The sequence below is a fragment of the Monodelphis domestica genome, chromosome 2 (assembly GCF_027887165.1).
Source record: "Monodelphis domestica isolate mMonDom1 chromosome 2, mMonDom1.pri, whole genome shotgun sequence".
NCBI lineage: Eukaryota > Metazoa > Chordata > Mammalia > Didelphimorphia > Didelphidae > Monodelphis > Monodelphis domestica.
In genome coordinates, this window is record NC_077228.1 from 37875207 (window position 1) to 37894392 (window position 19186).

The following is a 19186-nucleotide window of genomic DNA, read 5'->3' on the forward strand; positions in this document are numbered from 1 at the left end:
GAACTATGCAAAACATACATCGAGCCAACATACATGTTAATGTTCTCTGTCTACAAGTTTAAAGTAGGGGACCCCAGAGAAAAGCACTCCAGTATTTCCTAACTAACCCTACTTCAGGGCTTGTTTCAGGAATGGAGGCTAGAAAATAATTTGTTTCCGAAGTATCAGAGGTGGAGAAAGGCTTCAGAAGGGGGGTTGGAGGGGGGGGGTAGTACCATTCTTATAGGTAGTGGAGATGGAAATTATTTACTCTGGGAACCCTCATTATCCAAGCCATTGCATACTGCTGGTGCTAAGAGGTCCCCTACTCTCCACCCATTTCCACCTCTGCTCTTACAATTCTCCACCACCTTTGTATTTCATGACGGGAATTTGCAAGTCGGAAGCTTATAATGTATTGCCTGGAATGTTCAGGGTCCAATTTCTATGCATTAGAAAGAAATAAGGGAGAGGGCCTCTCATGTAGAAATCCTTCTTTCTTGTCCAGGCTTTAACCCTTTAGTAAGAGCAGTTGGCCAGATAAAAAGAAACAAACTGAACATTTAGGAAGTCATTTTGATGTGCATTTTCCCCTAGGTACATCTCTATTAAATGACAGGACCCACTTGGAACCTCATAATCAGCTATTGCTGGAGAGCTAAGGACCAGGTTTGTTAAAATACAAAACCTGCTTGATGTGCAAAGGAAAAAAAATGTTAATGACTTATTTTCATTTTGAAATGTGCTTTTGCTTGTAATCTTCTGTCATTTGGACCCAATTTACAAAATAGAGAAAGGAGACATATTCCCAGTCTTAAAGGAGTCTCAGGACATGGGGAGAAAATCCATTAAATGGTTTAATTCTGCAAAAATAAGATCCCCAGCCACTCTGTGCCTGAGGCACCGTATGCAAAGGGGGCAATCTGAAAACTTGAATAAATAGGATATGCTGCTGCTCCATCACACTGTGCCCTGGCTCTGCAGGATGCCATCACCCAAGGAACAACCTCTCCCCACACATTCTCCACCTCCTCCCACACACACACTTCCCTACCAACCCATGAGCTTTTTTCTTAAACTGGGCTTATGGGCTAGGAGACAAGACAAGGCCTATTTTCATATTGGAAAGAAAGAAAGAAAGAAAGAAAGAAAGAAAGAAAGAAAGAAAGAAAGAAAGAAAGAAAGAAAGAAAGAAAGAAAGAAAGAAAGAAAGAAAGAAAGAAAGAAAGAAAGAAAGAAAGAAAGAAAGAAAGAAAGAAAGAAAGAAAGAAAGAAAGAAAGAAAGAAAGAAAGAAAGAAAGAAAGAAAGAAAGAAAGAAAGAAAGAAAGAAAGAAAGAAAGAAAGAAAGAAAGAAAGAAAGAAAGAAAGAAAGAAAGAAAGAAAGAAAGAAAAGAAAGAAAGGCTATGGCATAGGTTATGCCACCTGAAAAAAAAAAGGATTAAGGAATAATAATAGATGAAGCACTATCAACCTCCCAATATGGTCACTAAAAACAATTCAAGCATTAATTTATTTTAAATATGTTTGTCATAATCATGTCACCAGAAGGACTTGCCTCTCCCAACAGGGACCCATAAATCTGGAGCTGGAATGGAATTTTAAGATCATCTAGTTCAAACAACTCATTTTATAGTTGAGAAAATTAAAACCAAAAGAGATCAAATGATCTGTTCATGCTTATACAGATGGTTAGAGACAGGCAGAATTCGAAGTCAGGTCCTCTGACTTAAAACTTAACACTTTTTCCATTGCTCTGTGTTGGCCCTAGGATTTAATCAGTAAGTCTTCACCTAAGTGGATGCAGCCATTAAGAAGAGAAAATGATCCCAATCATTCCATCACTTGCTTCTAGCAGCCAAGGAAGATTCTACCTGGAGATCTTTCAAATAGAACTCTGGGAGAGACAATAAGATCTTTTGGCCTTAAAATTATTTCTCAGTTGCCAACTAGGATATGATGGTGGGAATATCTCCCTGGACCCAGAGAATATAGTATCATTAACAGGCAAGGAATCCAATGTTCTAGGTCAGTGGTTCCCCCAACCTAGGGGAACATAGGGGAGTCCTAGATAGTGTTAAGGGGTTCAAGAATCTAAATGTAATTGTGTAAGTAGGCAGTCACACTTTTTCAAGAATAAATCAATAATATCCCACATAAGTATAGTGCTATTGCTCAACTGTTCTTCTGATTGGTCTAGACATGTGATTTCAAAAATGTACAGAAGTCCTGCTTTGGAAGCTGGGTTCATTTCAGCATCTCGTCCACAACCAGGGACCTTGAGGATTTATTAGAGGTTAAATAGATGTTCATAGTCAGGAAATTTGTAATGTCAGAGACAAGATTTGAACCTGGATCTTTTTAACTCCAAGGCCAGCTTTTGTTCAATTAATCTATGATTCCTCTCTTTTCCTCAATAAATAAATTTCTTATTAATAAAATGAAAAATAACTCAAAAGTGTGCCTCTCTTTACCATGGCTTTTGACATTAAACATTTTCTTTGTCAAAAGGTATCAAATATACAACTCTTATCATATGAGCCTGGAAAATTGTGGGATGTGAAAAAGTGGCCCTTATTCTGAAAGCCTGGGAAACAAAGAGAAGTTCTTTGTTGGATTGTAACCAGCCTTTCACTCTCCAAACCTGATCTCATTCTAACCCAGGAAGCCCTAGTTGTGGGCATCAGTACTGTAGATTCAAACACAAGCAGGGAGCAGACAAAAAATAGTACCACTCAACTGGCCACATCAAAGGCAGGCTGTCTCCTGCCTTAAGCAGCAACAGCTCATACTCAGAACTGAACTGACCTGAAAGGATCACAGGTCCACAGGAATTTGAACTGAAGAGACCTTAGACATCATGCAACCCCAAACTCTTTTTTTCATAGTTTAGGAAAATGAGAGTCATTGTTCTTATAGCTAGATGTCACCATGGAGACAGCACTAGACTTCGAATCAAGTTTTGAGTTTGAAAATTGCCTCAAACATGTACTATTTGTGTGACATTCAGAAAATCATTTAATTCTGCAGCTTTAGTTTCTTCATTGGTAAAGTGGGAATAATAACAGCATCTACCTCATAAGGTTGTTGCAAGGATCAGATGAGATACAGAAGGTAAAGTGTTTTGCAAACTTTAAAACGCTATAGAAATCAAGCCATTCACCAATTGATAAATGGGCAAGGGACACAAATAGGCAGTTTTCAGATAAAGAAATCAAAACTATCAATAGGCACAGGAAAAAGTGTTCTAAATCTCTTATAATTAGAGAAAAGCAAATCAAGACAACTCTGAGGTGCCACCTCACACCTAGCAGATTGACTACCATGACAGCAAAGGAAAGTAATGAATGTTGGAGGGGATGTGGCAAAGCCAGGACATTAATGCATTGCTGGTAGAGTTGAGAATTAATCCAACCGTTCTGGAGGGCAATTTGGAACTATGCCCAAAGGGTGTTAAAAGACTGTCTGCCCTTTGATCCAGCCATAGCACTGCTGGGTTTGTACCCCAAAGAGATCAAAAGGAAAAAGACCTGTACAAGAATATTCATAGCTGCACTCTTTGTGGTGGCCAAAAATTGGAAAATGAGGGGATGCCCTTCAATTGGAGAATGGATGAACAAATTGTGGTATCTGTTGGTGATGGAATATTATTGTGCTAAAAGGAATAATAAACTGGAGGAATTCCATGGGAACTGGAATGACCTCCAGGAAGTGATGCAGTGAAAAGAGCAGAACCAGGAGAACATTGTACACAGAGACTGATACATTGTGGCACAACTGAATGTAATGGACTTCTCTCCTAACAATATAATGATCCAGGACAATTCTGAGATTCTTATGAGAAAGAACAATATCCACATTCAGAGAAAGAACTGTGGAAGTAGAAATACAGAAGAAAAACAACTTCTTGATCACATGGTTCGATGGGAATATGATTGGGGATGTAGATTCTAAGTGATCACCCTAGTACAAACATTAATAATATGAAATGGGTCTTGATCAATGACACATGTAAAACCCAGTGGAATTGCTCATTGACTATGAGGAGAGTGAGAGGACAGGAGGGGAAAAAAACATGAATCGTGGAACCATGGAAAAATATTCTGAATTAATTAAATAAATAATTTTTAAAAGCACTATAGAAAGGTTAGCTATTATTATTATGATTACTACAAAGATTGAGTGCAATTTCAAAATGTTACAGAAAGATATCCATTCTGTCTGTGCAATTAATGATATCTCAGGCAGGGATTTGAGTAAAAATGGGAGAATTTACCAGGTATTTTTAAATAAGTAGGCTGGCCACAAGCTTGGTACCTTGAGGAAGAGTTAGTTATTTATCTAGAAAATTTATCTAGGAAATATCTAGTAATTAATAGAATGAAATTAGGCTCTACAATTCCACAAGGACATGACGGCTTTACCTGGATTTCTCACAAATTTTCTTGACATGGTTATGTCTTCTAATGTTTTCCCAGTATGCTAACCACCAAGCATGCAACCAGGGAAGCAGTGTGTTGTCTGTTTCTCTCTCCCCTTTGGAACAATGATACACAATCAAGAACATTAATGCAACCTTTGACTGTTTAGAGAGACTTTGTATCTAGGACTAGAGAGTAGTTCTGTTGACCCAGTCAAGCTACATCCCAAGTATTATTTCAAATTCTAGATGCTACATTTTAGGGAAGTCATGGGACTATAGTTGAGACTATTCAAAGGAAGGAAGTCTGGTGAGTGAAGAGCTTCAGTTCAATGCTGTTTAAAAACTGGTTGAAGGAGCTGGAGATGTTTAGCCAGGTGGTGGTGAATCTTTTAGAGACCAAGTGCCCAAACTGCAAACTGTGTGGAGAAATGGAGGGGAGCAGCCCCATCCCACATCCCTCTGGCTTTCTAGTAATGATCTCTGGTAAACTCTACTGGGACAATGTTGGACATGCCCACAGAGATGAGTGTCCCCTCTGACATATGTGCTATAGGTTGACCAACACTTTCAAGAGGACATGATAGTTTGTCTTCAAGAGGTTCTCATGGGAAAGAGGGGAACTAAAAGGAAAAATTTATAAAGAAGCAAAATTAGGCTTGTTAACCCAAAATAGAGATGGAGGTCTTTATGACTGTGATTATTGTTATAATAATAATTTAATATCTTATGTTATTGTTGCTAACATATAGGTATATGTGTATATATAGATACTTATATAGATAAAGACACACAAACATATATATACATATGTATAAAATCTTTAAGGTTTCCAATGTAGTTTGCTCACTTCATTTGAATCCATAAGATTCTATAAGGTTTACCTGGTATTATTATTAACATTTCATTATACCTATTAAAAAATATGAAGAAATCAACATATCCAATGCCTGAATCAAACTCTGAATTTATGTCTTCCTGATTTTGTGACCCTTTCCCAGACTGATAAGACTTCATTCTTGGCCCAAATTAGAACTGTCTCATCTGTATTTATAGAGCATTAGGGTTTTATTATAGAGTCGTGTGCATCTTTGTGTGCTGCTAAGGATAGGCTGTCAACTTGGGGGATTTCTTATTAGTAGAACCAGTGAGGCACTGGTCAGGAGCTGGTATCAAAGTCTGATAAACAAACTAGCTGAAATAGAACTGATTTGAGATCTCTTTGCTAGACTTCTGGATTTAATCCCAGACCCATCACTGTATATTGTGCTAACAAGCTGTCTAAGAAAAGACTTTTATAGAGATTTATAGAATGGATTCTTCCTTAGGCATAGGTTGGCTCAGTGATTTCTGAGGTCCTTAGTAAAGCTCAAATCCTCTGTGCTCTGTCTATCCTTGGCAACTTCCCTGGTGGCTTCCAGATATGATGTTATGTCCATTCAGACATAGCCTAGGCTATATTTTTGCTATGGAAATTGTTCTGAGATTCTTTCAGATCACTTTAAGTATATGTATGAGAGTCCCAGACATAGCCATGACAACTCTGACTAGGCATATTACCTAGTAACTAGGTGAACTGAGAGCAGCTTATCTTCTCCCCACTCCCAATATAATAAGAGCCATCAGTTATGCCTCTTATTGTTGGTTTGATGATTACAGCCTCCTAGGATCTTGGGATATTTGTGGTGTGGATGCATTGCATATTTGACTGATTAGGTAGCATAGAGTTTTTATAGGATGAGAAAGAATCCATGCTTGAAGCTTTTAGCTATTCTTCCCCTGGTAACCCCAATCCCAATTGCTTCTATAAGTTTTTGAACCTTATCTAGATTCATGGACTTTATTTCTTGGTCCAAGATAGAATATTTCCAACCAGATATTCAGGGGAGAAGGACTTCCTTACCTTATTATTATTTAAAGTGTACTACTAAAAGTAGGAAGTAAATTTAGAGAATTTATTGTTTGTAGAGCCAATCAGGTCAGGTGTCAGTGAAGAAATCTGATGTGAGAACTGACTGATTCCTTCTTCCTCAGAAGAAACAAAGACAAAAACTGATAAAATAATCTTGTGATTGGAAGCAATGAGCTGGCTCACTGGATAGAGACCCGGGCCTAGAGATGGGAGGTTCTAGATTCAATAAGATCTCAGAAGCTTCCTAGCTATGTGACCCTGGGCAAATCACTTAACTCTAATTTCCCAGCCCTTACCATTCTTCTGTCTTGGAACCAATATCTAGTATCAATTCTACAACTGAAGGTAAGGATTTGGTTTTTTTTTTCTTTAAAAAGGGTTATCTAATAACTAAAAGTGGTGGTGAGTGAGTGAAAATAAAACATTTTTAAAGCTTAATATGTGGCAACTACTATGATAAGCTCTGGGGATTCAAATACAAGAACAGACTTAAATCCATTCCCTCAAGTGGCCAAAAAGAGGCCCTGCTCTGAAAAGTTACAAAGATGGTGAGTAGAACCATAGGGGTGGAAGTTGATACATCCTATCCATGAACAAGTTTTAAGTTGAATGTGTCCTAATATGTTTGTTCATAACAAATTATTCTCATAATAAAATGATTTCTAATAGTATCATGATTATGGGGCAAAGCTAGAGTTATTCATCTTCTCCAAAATAAGATCAGGATAACCCTTGAGGTCTCAAATAGGAATAGAAACTTCCCAAATCTTATCTCAGTTCTGAAGTGCTTAAATTTGTTGGATTCTCCTTGCTGCTTTTAAGACAATGCGCCAGAGATGATCTTGGATCCAGACTTGGATAGGAATTTGTTATGGAGCAAGCTGGAATCAGGGAAGTACAAAAGGAAATTAACTGGTATATTGACTTACCACTGGGATTTCTTGTACACAGTGACTTTTTAATGACACCCTTCAGGCTACTTCAAGTTATCATTGCTCAAGAGAAAATATCAAAGGGAAAAAAAATTTAAACCAAAAAAACCTACTAGCCATATCTATGAAGTTTGGATTGTTCAGTTAAAATGAAAAGCTGGATTACTTTGAATGCATAACTTTCTCATAGCATGCAAGAAAAGGGAAATTTTAGGTAGTTCTCACTCTCCAGGCAAAATAGAATGAAACCCCTGGCCTGATTCCAATCCCATTATCAAAGGACCACTCACCTAATCTAAAAAAGCAGCTCTTCATCAATTTATCATTAACAAGAGCATTACAATCTAATGTAGGGGAACGGCTTTCCACCTGGGATTCTGTTAATGGGAGGCATGAGCCAGATAACAAGCATGGCAGCAGATATACCACAGGAGGAGAAGATAATATCCATAGAGTCCAGACTGAGAATGTCCCATAGTCACTTTTCTCCTATTGCTGAGTTTTCTGGGACATTCCAGAATTGGGAAACAACATGACAAGCTTAAACTTTGCCACTGCTCCCCTTCTTGGAACATTTAGGAACAGGTGCCTGGACATGGAGAGTGAGACCCTTAGTACCTGCCTCACAGGTCAGGTAGGGGAATCACATTAGATGCTATACGAAAAGTGCCTGCAAACCTAAAAATGTATTTTTGGTGTCAGCAGGGAGAGGGACTAGACATGAGATTTCATTGGTTTAGGGGCTTCCCAGAAAAGAAAATTCCCTATAATAATGCAGGTTGACACCTCCTTTATAACTTATAGTCAGAGAGTTGAATAGAGCAGCAAAAAATTAAGTGGGTCACCCAAGATCATACAGCAAAGATTATATGAGAGATGACCCTTGCACTCCGATCTTCTATACTCCAAAACAAGTTTTCTATCCACTCTGCCAAATATCCTCTCTACTAATAATTCAGTAATAACAGTAATTATTATGGTAATAACTTTCCAAAGTCCAAGATCTCACCCATGCCGATGGAAAGGATTTTGGTAGAGTAAAGTGGGTCAATGCCAGTCAAATGAATTCTGGGGTCCTGAGACCATTCTCGGAGCAGTCAGGGCCTGGAAGAGACTCTGAAATATTGGAAAATGGGATCCTGGTGACCCCATTGACTAGCTCACATCCTGGACACTTGGATATAACCTATACAGAGTCACTGAAATAGAGAAGATGGCCTAGAATTGCGGCCCAGCTTACTCAAAGTCATTGTGATAATCATTTTGACATGGAACATAGCAAAATCAGCAGTACTCTTTTGCGTTCTGGTACTACATGAAGGGGACCATGAGGTGGTATAGGGCTGGAATCAGGAAGAGTCCTCTGTGAGAATTCAAATCTGGCCTCAGATTTTCTAGCTGGGTAATCCTGGACAAGTCACTTAACTTATTTGCTTCAATTTCTTCATATATAAAATGAGCTGGAGAAGGAAATGATGAACTACTCCTGTGTCTTTGCCAAGAAGACATCAAATAGGATCAGAATCAGGCAAAGCATAGACCAACATCTTATACCATATGCCAGGATAAAGTCAAAATGGATATTTTATTTAGGAAGAAACATAAACAAATTGGGGAAACATGGACCAGTTTACTTGTCAGACTCACGGACAAAGGAAGAATTTATGAGCTAATAAGACATAGATACTATGAAAAGTGAAATGAATTATTTTGGTTATATTCAGTTTAAAAGGTTTTATACAAACAAAACTAATGCAACCAAGATTAGAGGGGAAACAAATTTTGGGGAAATTTTTATAGCAATTATCTCTGATAAAAGCTTCATTTATCAAATATATAGAGAACTTAACCAAATTTATAAGAATTATCTAATTGGAAAATGGTCAAAGGATATGAACAGGCAGTTCTCAGAGGAAGAAATTAAAACTATCCATAGTCATATGAAGAAATGCTCCCAATCACTGTTGATTAGAAAATGCAAATTAAAACAACTCTGAGATACCACTTCACACTATCAGACTGGCTAACATGACTGAAAAGGAAAATTATAAATGTTGGAGAAGATGCGGGATAATTGTGACACTAATACACTGTTGGTGGAATTGTGAACTGATACAACCATTCCAGAGAGCAATAGAACCAGACCCAAAGGGCTATAAAACTATGAATAGCCTTTGACTCAGCAATACCATTATTTGATCTGTATCCCAAAGAGATCAGAGCTAAGAGAAAAGGACCTGCCTCTACCAAAATATTTTAGTAGCTCTTTTTGTTGTGGCAAAGAATTAGAAACTGTGGGGTTGTCCATCACTTGTGATCGAATACTATTGCACCATAAGGAATGATGAATAGGATGAGTTCAGACTTATATGAAAGACTTATATGAACTGATGCAAAGTGAAATGAACAGAACCAGGAGAACAATATATCCAGTATCAGAAATATTATCTGATGATCAAATATGAACACTAAGCCATTATCAGCAAGCAAATTTCCAAGATAACTACAAAGGACTCATGTTGAAAAATGCTAATTACAATCAAAGAAGGAACTGTTGGAATCTGAGTGCAGATCAAAACATGCCATCTTCCACTTCATTTCCTTCATGATATTTTTATTGTATGTGTGATCTGCGTCTTCTATCAGGACATGAGTAACATGGAAATATGTATTGCATGAAAGTATTGATATAATCTATATTAGACTATTCACCTGGTGGATGGGTTATATGAATTCTAAAATGTCAGAAAACATTTGTTTCTATATGTAAATGAAAAATAAATAATTAATCATAAATAAATACAAAATAAAGGGTTGGCATGACTAAAATAACTGAACAACCACAAATTATGTGAAGGAAAAAGAAGCTGGGAGAAAAAAAACAGAAACATAAATACTCCAGCCACTGGAGAAGCTTCAGGGCAAATAGTACTAACTGCTTAAGTGGGCAAACTAATGCATAGAGAAGGGATTGGAGACATGAATACTTTCATTAAGCATTAGTCTTACATAACAAAATTGGAAGCAGCTCTTGCTAGTTAGAGGAATGGTTTTCATGCTGCTTTTCATCAACAGTATCCTTAGTTTCTCATTATACAGCCTATTACAGATTGATTCAGGGCAAACGTAAGCAATAGCATCATTTCAAAGCCCAGATTCTATGAAAGAATAATAGAATTTGGGAAGATACTTACATTTACATGAGGAAAAAGCTGAAAAATCATACAAATTCCTAAAATGCTTCATGATGATGAAACAAACAAAAGGCAATAAATAGCACAAATGCCTCCAATAATTTTGAAATTTTGAATAAATTTGAAAAGGATCTACTTAGACTAGAATTTCCATTAGACCTTATATAGTTTTGATGGCATGAATACCACCAAAAAACTAACTAGGCCAAAACAAAGTATTCTTCAGTAGTTTAATCTGCTGCTGACATCATGAACAAGGAGATTTCTTTATTTGAAAGGACCTGGACACAATAGTACTATGCTGGGGCCATTAATTACCATGGCAAGAATCATAGGGAAAAAAAGTGAAGCAATCAAGGAATACTCCTAAAACAGGTCAAAGAAGCAAGAGAAACTTATTAAAAACCTACTAAAAGATATTATATTTTAAAATGACATCAACATTTGGTCAAAATATGCAAGGGGCAGCTGGATTGAGAGCCAGACCTAGAGATGGGAGGTCCTAGCTTCAAATTTGGCCTCAGACACTTCCCAGCTGTGTGACCTTGGGCAAGTCACTCAACCCCCATTGCCTAGCCCTTACCACTCTTCTGCCTTGGAGCCAATACACAGTATTGACTCCAATATGGAAGGTAGGGTTTTAAAAAAATTAAAAAATATATATGCAATAGAATCCTTGAACACTGTTATCACACAATTAAAAATAATGAAAATACCTAATGGAATCTGATAAAAGAATAACAGAAATTCTTGATACATCATTTCAACTGGTCCCTTATTGCAGCAAGATCATCATTTTATCCCTCCCTAATCAATTCACTATCCCACCTACCACATCAGCTTTTCAAAACCTTTTTAACCTTTCTAAAACTATCCATTTTACATATAAGGACAAAACTATCAACTGTGCCTCATATTTCATTCACCCTGAAAATTGAGATTACTTATCAAGAATTCCCTCTTTTTTCCTCTTCATCTCACATTACTCAAGGGCCTCACCCCTCTATCTCATACTTCAACCCTGATTCACATGACAAAGAACCCTTCTTCTTGTCAAGGCAAACATATAAAAGCAATGCTATTCCCCTCCTGTCTTCTCCAGCAAATTGCCCTCCCAATCATATTCTCACTAATTTATTTCTATCAAAGGGTTGCCCTCGCTGCCTAAAACATACCCATAAGTAAAACCCTACTTGATGCAATTGTTTCTATCTCACGTCCTATTCCCTTCCCTTCTCAGTTAGTTAGTTCCCATTATTCAACTGAAATTGCCTTCTCCAAAGTTGTCATTGATCTCCTAATTTCTAAACATAATGGCTTTTTCTCAATCCTCGTATATTTTTTATCTCTCTATATAGTCTTTGATACTGCCTATAGCTCTTCTCCTGGTTACTCTCTTCTTTTTTAGATTTTTGACAACTGCTTTTTCCTAATTCTACACCTATCTGTCTGACCAGTCCTGTCTTCTTCAGTCAATCTTCCTCTAGATCACTGCCATTAACCATGGGCATACTGCAAGGATCTGTCCCTGGTCTTCTCTTTTCCCTCTAAACCAAGAGAATCAAAGGCACTCAGAAGTAATGTAATAGTGAAATGTTTAACAAAATAATAAAATAAAACAAAACTAATGTTACTTTGTGTTTTTCTAAGTCAAAATGACATCTTCAAGGATCAGTTTCTATTTGAACTTGACACCACCACTCTAAACTATGTTGCCTGGAGATTGCGATTATGTATTCAATTATTACTTCTAATCAAATGATTCTCATTTCTATTTATCCATCTTTAATTTCTCTCCTGACCTCAATATCACCAACTGTCTTTGGAACATGACAAATTAGACATACCATAGACAAGCTACTCTCATTATGACCAAAACATAACTAATTACCTTTACCTCCAAACTCTCCTCATTTCTTTTTTACTGTTGAAGGCACCACCATCCTTTCAGTCACTCAGGTATGTCACCCAGGTGTCCAACTCAACTCCTCAGTCTCACAAATCCCAAATAGCCATTCTGGTGCCAAGTTTGGGGGGATTATTTTGTATTTTTTTTGGCTTTTATTTTTCCCTTTAAAATGTCCCCTGGATATGAGTAGACAGTTTTTAGATAAATAAATCAAAACCACCAATAATTATATGAAAAAATGTTTTAAATCCCTCCTGACGAGAGAAATACAAATCGAAACAACTCTGAGGTACCACCTCACATCTAGCCAATATGACAGTAAAGGAAAGTAATAAATGTTGGAGATGATGTGACAAAATTGGGACATTAATGCATTGCTGATGGAGTTGTGAATTGATCCAACCATTCTGGAGGGCAATTTGGAACTATGCCCAAAGGGCACTAAAAGACTATCTGCCCTTTGATTTAGCCATAACATTGCTGGGTTTGTGCCCCAAAGAGATAATAAGGGAAAAGACTTGTACAAGAATATTCATAGCTGCGCTCTTTATTGTGGCAAAAAAAAAAATTGGAAAATGAGGGGATGCCCTTCAATTGGGGAATGGCTGAACAAATTGCATTATCTGTTTGTGATGGAATACTATTGTGCTGTAAGGAAGGATGAACTTCTTGATTTCCATATGAACTGGAAAGACTTCCATTAACTGATGCAGAGTGAAGTGAGCAGAACCAAGAGAACATTGTACACAGAGACTGAAACACTGTGGAATGATCAACTGTAATCAAATTTGTTACTAGTAGCAATGAGATGATCCAGGACAATCCTAGGGGACATATAAGAAAAAAGCTATCCACATCTAGAGAAAGAATTGTAGGAATAGAAACATGGAAGAAAAAAACATATGATTTATCACTTGTTTGTATGGGTACATGACTTGGGGTTTTAGTTTTTAAAAATTGCTCTGTTACAAAAATGAAATAGGTATCAAGTGGTAACACATGTATAACCCAGTAGAATTAATTGTTGGCTCAGGGAGGGTGAAGGAAAGAGGAGATTCATTAGAAAATGAATCATGTAACCATGGGGAAATTTTTTTAAAATTTTTAAGTAAATAAAATAAAAAATGTCCCCTGCATGAATTCTTTTCTCTGCACTCCCACAGGTGTTCATTACTCTGATGTAGTAAGCTTTCATCATTTCAAGCCTGAACTATTTCAATAGCCTTATGGTTGATCTTCTTGCCTTAATTTCCCTTTCCACTCATCCTTTTTTTCTTCAGCTGCTAAAATAATCTCCCTAAAGTTAAGTCATACTCTTACTTGGTAAACTACAGTGACTCCCTATTACCTCCAGGATCAAATAAAAAATCCTCTCTTTTCCATTTAAAGCCTCTTACAAACTCTCTTTCTATATTTCTAGTCCTCTTACACTTTACTCCTCTATGTGCCAAGAACTGTGTTAATCATCATTACTCCCCTCGGTGCTTTACAATCCAGTGATGCTGGCCTTCTGAACATTTCTCACACAAGGCATTCCCAACTCCAGCTCTTTTCATGCATTGTCTATGTCTGGAATGTTCTCCTTCCTCATCCCCTCATCTTAGACTCCTTGGTTTTCTTTGAGACAACTTAAATCTGTTTCCAGAATCCTTCTCTCCCTGCTACCCTCACTACAAATGTCTTACCTTTCATTTACATAGCTCAGATGTACTTAGATGTGTTCATCTATCTCCCACTAGAATATGAGTTCCTTGAAGGCAGGGATAGCTTTTTGCCTTTCTTTGTATTCCAATGATTAGCACAGATCCTGGCGCATAGGAAGAGTTAGTTGACTAGTTGACCAGCTAATTGATGCTGTAACTAAGCAACGACAGTGAAAGCCAAAAGTTAAGGTTATACATGAAGTAAATGCAACTAGAACAATTTGAAAACAACCGGAAACTGTTGTATACTTTATTATTATTAAATAGAAATTAAGGAGAGAGATGCCATTCCATGGGATACCAGGCCCCTTGTGGGAAGGGGAGGCAAAAGAGAGACAGACACAGAGAGAGACTGACAGAAAGACAGGTGAGAAATGCTATTTCATGATCCTCACATGCCTGAGCTGCCTAACTTCCATATAGGACTTTATATTAAACCTGATACCCTAGTGATGTTAATAAGTCATCTGAACTCATTTGTCAATGATTAACACATTTGTGTGGGTTACTAACCCCCAGCTGGCATTATTCAAACCCAAATCTCCATCCCCCATTGCCCACTCCCTCATTCCTATCCCCCTCAACTCAGCACCCCCAGGGTTGTACTTTAAAACTCCCCACCCCTTCCACTGTGCTCTCTGAAGTGCTGTCTTCATTGGAAAGAAACTTGCTTTCATCTTAAATCTATTATCTTCCCCTTCCTTTCATCTTCTGACTCACTGAAACTTGGCTCTTGATAGCACAGGCTCCCTGGCCACCCTTTCTAGCAATGGTTTCACTTTTATTCATTCCTCAACCTTACTGATCAAGGTGAGGGACTTGGAATATTCTTTGGTCCCCACAATTCCCAGGCTCTCCCTCTACTTTCATCACTCAGTCACATCACCTCCTTTGAGGTTCAATTAATCCACATCTACTACTCAATCAGAACTATGGTATTAGAGGCAGTTAGGTTGCCCAATGGATAGAGCACTTGGCCTGGAGATGGAGGAAATCCTGGGTTCAAATCTGATCTCACACACTGCTTAGCTGTGTTGTAAAAATTAAATTGTATCTCTAATAATAAAAATATTATATTTTATTAGGTTTATTAAGGACTTTTAGAAATCAAGGAATAAAGAAGATACAAAATAAAAACCACATGCCCATGACTGATTAGCCCATTTAAAATCCCTGCACTTAGCTTACCACTCACTATACTTGCTACATCATTACAAAGGAAGAGAGCTTGGGAGGCGTTACTGCCAACATGGAGACTCAGGAGAGATTATAGGGAATTCTGGGAAATGCCAAGGACTTCTGGGGATTGAAGTCTAGGGTTCAAAATCTCCATTTATACAGTATGACCCTGGGCAGATCATTTAACCCCCATTGCCTAACCCTTACTGCTCTTCTCTCTTGGAACTAATACTTAGTATCAATTTTAAATCAGAAGTCAAAGGACTAAAAATAATAAAAAGGAAAAGGGTGGGGGGAACTATATTATTTGATGTCTATGAAAGTTTGAACTCTTCCCCATTTTTTCTCAATGAGTTCAGTGCCTCACAGTCTTTCTTTCCTCTCCACATCCTACCTTCATACTAGGGGATTTCATTTAAATAGTCATACTCCCTCAAATAGATTTATTTCCCATTTCCTTAATTTGCTCATTCCCATGACCTACTTCCCCACCCCCCCTCAGCTCCACATAGAAGTAGTCACACTCTTGATCTTGCCATCTCCCCCAAATGTTCCAGTGCCATGTTTATCAACTCCAAAATGATGTTATTCCACTCTCTCCTTTGCAACCCCAAACCTTGTTCTTCAGCCTCACCATGATCTCTATTTCCTTGTCCTCTCAGTTCTTTCCTAGCCCATCAACTCTGAATTAACCAAACTCTCCTCCTTCTTCCTTGATGAACTAGTTCAATTCTATACTGTTCTGTTCTCTTGAAACCCTTCTTGTTGCTCACTCTTTTTTTAGTCCTGTCTGACTATTCATAACTTAATTTGGGATTTTCTTGGCAAATATCTTGGAGTGGTTTAACATTTCCTTCTCCAGCTCATTTTGTAAATGAGGAAAGTGAGACCATCAGGGTTAAATGACTTGTCCAGGGTCATACATCTAGTGAGTGTTTGAGGCTAGATTTGAACCATTGTGCTACCTAGCTGCCCCTAGAATTCTTTATCCTATTGCCTATTATGCCCTTCCAATCCTCCATCCTGGTTTTTCTTGCCATTCACTGCCTTTGTTCTTATTCACATATTTCCAAATAAAACTGAAGAAAATTCTAAAACTGTGTTGACTAGATGCACTACAAATTTGTGCAATTTGAACTGAGGCCTCACCAAATCAAGGTAATCCTTTTATTCCTCCCTAATTGGCTCACTATCCCACTCACTATAGCAATTTTTCCAAACCTTCTCATCCTTTCTTAAACCTCCCATAATTCTCTTCTCCTACCCTCTGAGCTGACAACCTTGTCTTATAATTCATAGAGTCCATAGACTGAGATCTTCCTCTTCTCTCTCCCAACTCACATCTCCCAGATATCTTCTGCCACGATCTCTTTCATCATTGTTTCACTTGAAAAAGTGACCCTTCTCCTTGCCAACACAAAGCCTTATATATACTTATATACATATATATATATATTCATGGGCAAACCCCTTCCATCCAATCTTCTCCAGCAAATTGTCTCCTCTCTCATCCCCAGTAGCTACAAGCATGTCTGTCTCTCTCTTATCCTCAAAAAATCCTGACTTGTTTCATCCTTCCCCACATGCTATTGTCCCACGTCTCTCCTCCCTTTTATGACTAACTTCCTTGAGAAGGCTATCTACAACAGGTGCCTCAATTTCCTTTCTCTTTACAGTCTGGCTTCTGACTTCATTGAATTAAAATTCCATTCTCCAAAGTTACGAATGACCTCTTAATTTCCAAATCTAATGACTTTTTCTTAATCTTCATCTTCCTAGACCTCTCTGTGGCCTTCAGCACTATCACCCTTTTTTTCCTAAATTGTCTTTTCTCTTTGGGGTTTTGTGTCACTACCTTATCAGCTACTAGTCCTTAATCTCCTTTGTTCGAACTTTGTCCAGGTCATAGTCACTAATCATGTGTGTCCCACAGAGTTCTGTCCTGGGGCCATTTCTCTTCTTCTATTCTATTTCGCTTGGGAATCTCATTAGCTCCAGTGGAATCAATGATCAACTCTATGCTGATGATTGCCAAATCTACTTATCCAGCTCTAACCTCTCTGCTGACCTCCAGTCTCTATTGGACATCTTGAACTGAATGTCCCATAAATATTCTAAACTGAACATGTCCAAAACGAACTTCATTGTCTTTTTCCTGAAACCCTCCCACTTCCTAGCTTCCCTATTACTATTGAGGGTCACTCCATCCTCCCACTCACCCATTGACTGAACTGAATCAATATAGTACAGTGCTGTTCTTTGAACAACAGAGTTGGTGCTTAATAAATGTTTATTGCCTGAATAAATAAATGCTCAAAGAAAGCGGATGTGAACATTTTCTGGTTGTTTTTATGGTCAAAGGAAGAGCATTACTCTGAAAGTTTGAGGTGGATAAAACATGAAACAGAAAGTTTGCCTTCTGCTAATATATTGAACCATAAAACTGTTACATCAAAGGAAATAATAGAATTCTAGCTTCCCATCAATGCAGGAAAGTGGTAGATCTAAATAAAATCCTTAATTATTGACTCAAATGCTTCACAGTGGCAGTAAGATATTTTATCAGCTTCTTTTCTGTTGCAAGTCATCCCCTTCTTTCTTAACATAAACAACATATATTCTTACTTTAATAGATTGCATTATCTTTTGTTTTCACATGACCTTTATTTCCTCAATCATTTTGCCAGGGATCATTCCTTTGAAGCAAAGATTTTCATGAAGAGGAAGGGGGAAGAACTTTGCAAGATCTATAAACTCATTGAAAAAATCTGATGTTATATGCGATGTTCTCCACACTCATGGGCCATCCCTCTCAAAAGAGGTTGAGGAAATTGTCTTCTCATTCTCTCTCTCTTTTTTTTTAATTTATGGAATGCTTCAATGAATTTGCATGTCATCTTTGCACAGGGCCATGATAATCTTTTGTTTACCATTCCAATTTTAGTGCTACTAAAGTGAGGACTCGTATCTCTGTTGGGGAGCCAAGTTTGGGTGATGTAATTTCCCAACATTAAGTTGTCATTCTTTTTTGTGGCCACTGTAGTTTTCTTTTCATTTACATTATTGTAGCCACAGCTGTTTTCTTAGTTCTGTTTACCTTATTTTGTATCCATTCATATGAGCCTTTCTGTTTTCTACCATATTTACCATGTGCATTGTTACAACAATGTACTCTCATTGCATTCATCTATAATAATTTGTTCAGTCATTTCCCAATCAGTGAATATCTACTGAATTTCCAGTGCTTTTAAGACACACAAAATGCTGCTAAAAATATTTGGTGTGTATGGCTTTTTACCTTCTTAGAGTACGCATCAGGCAGTGAAATCTCTAGGCATGTTTTGGTTATTTCATTTGAATTATAGCAAAATCTTTTCTAGAATGGTTGTATTAATTGAAGGATCCATAAGTATTGCATTGTGCCTATCTTACTATAAACACTACTTTATTGACCACTTCCATTTTATTCATCATCTTTGAAATTTGCTGGGTGTGAATGCAAATCTTAAGATTGTCTTGATTTACATCTCTCTTATTATTAGTGATTTGGAGCAATCTTTCATTTGGTTGTTAATAGTTTTCTTTTTTTCTTGAGAACTGCATATGCATATATTTTGGCTATTTATCTCTCAGGGAATGACTTCTGAGCTTATAAATTTCTGTTAGTTGTATGTGTGTTTGTGTATCTTGGATTCAAACCTTTCCAGAGATGTTTATAAGAATTTTCCCCAGTTGAATATTTCCCTTTTTATCCCATATACATACACTTAATTTGTGCAGTAGCTTTTTAATTTCACATAATCAAAATTACCTATTTTATCTTTTGAAGTTGCCTCTATCTTTGGCTAAGAATTCATTTCTTACTTTGCTTTAAAACATGTGTGGTCTGGTTCCATTCTAATTATTTTTTGGCATGATCTATAATATTCATGTCACATATCTATTTTCAATTTATAGTG

At 37.3% G+C, this 19186-nt stretch overlaps 1 non-coding gene across 1 annotated transcript; it reads right to left on the bottom strand.

Annotated features, from left to right (window-relative positions):
* Positions 1 to 18088: 18088 nt before the first annotated feature.
* Positions 18089 to 18192, bottom strand: LOC130457744 (U6 spliceosomal RNA). The gene has a single exon (XR_008917018.1). It is a non-coding gene; the product is annotated as a U6 spliceosomal RNA (small nuclear RNA).
* Between the last annotated feature and the right edge of the window lie 994 nt (positions 18193 to 19186).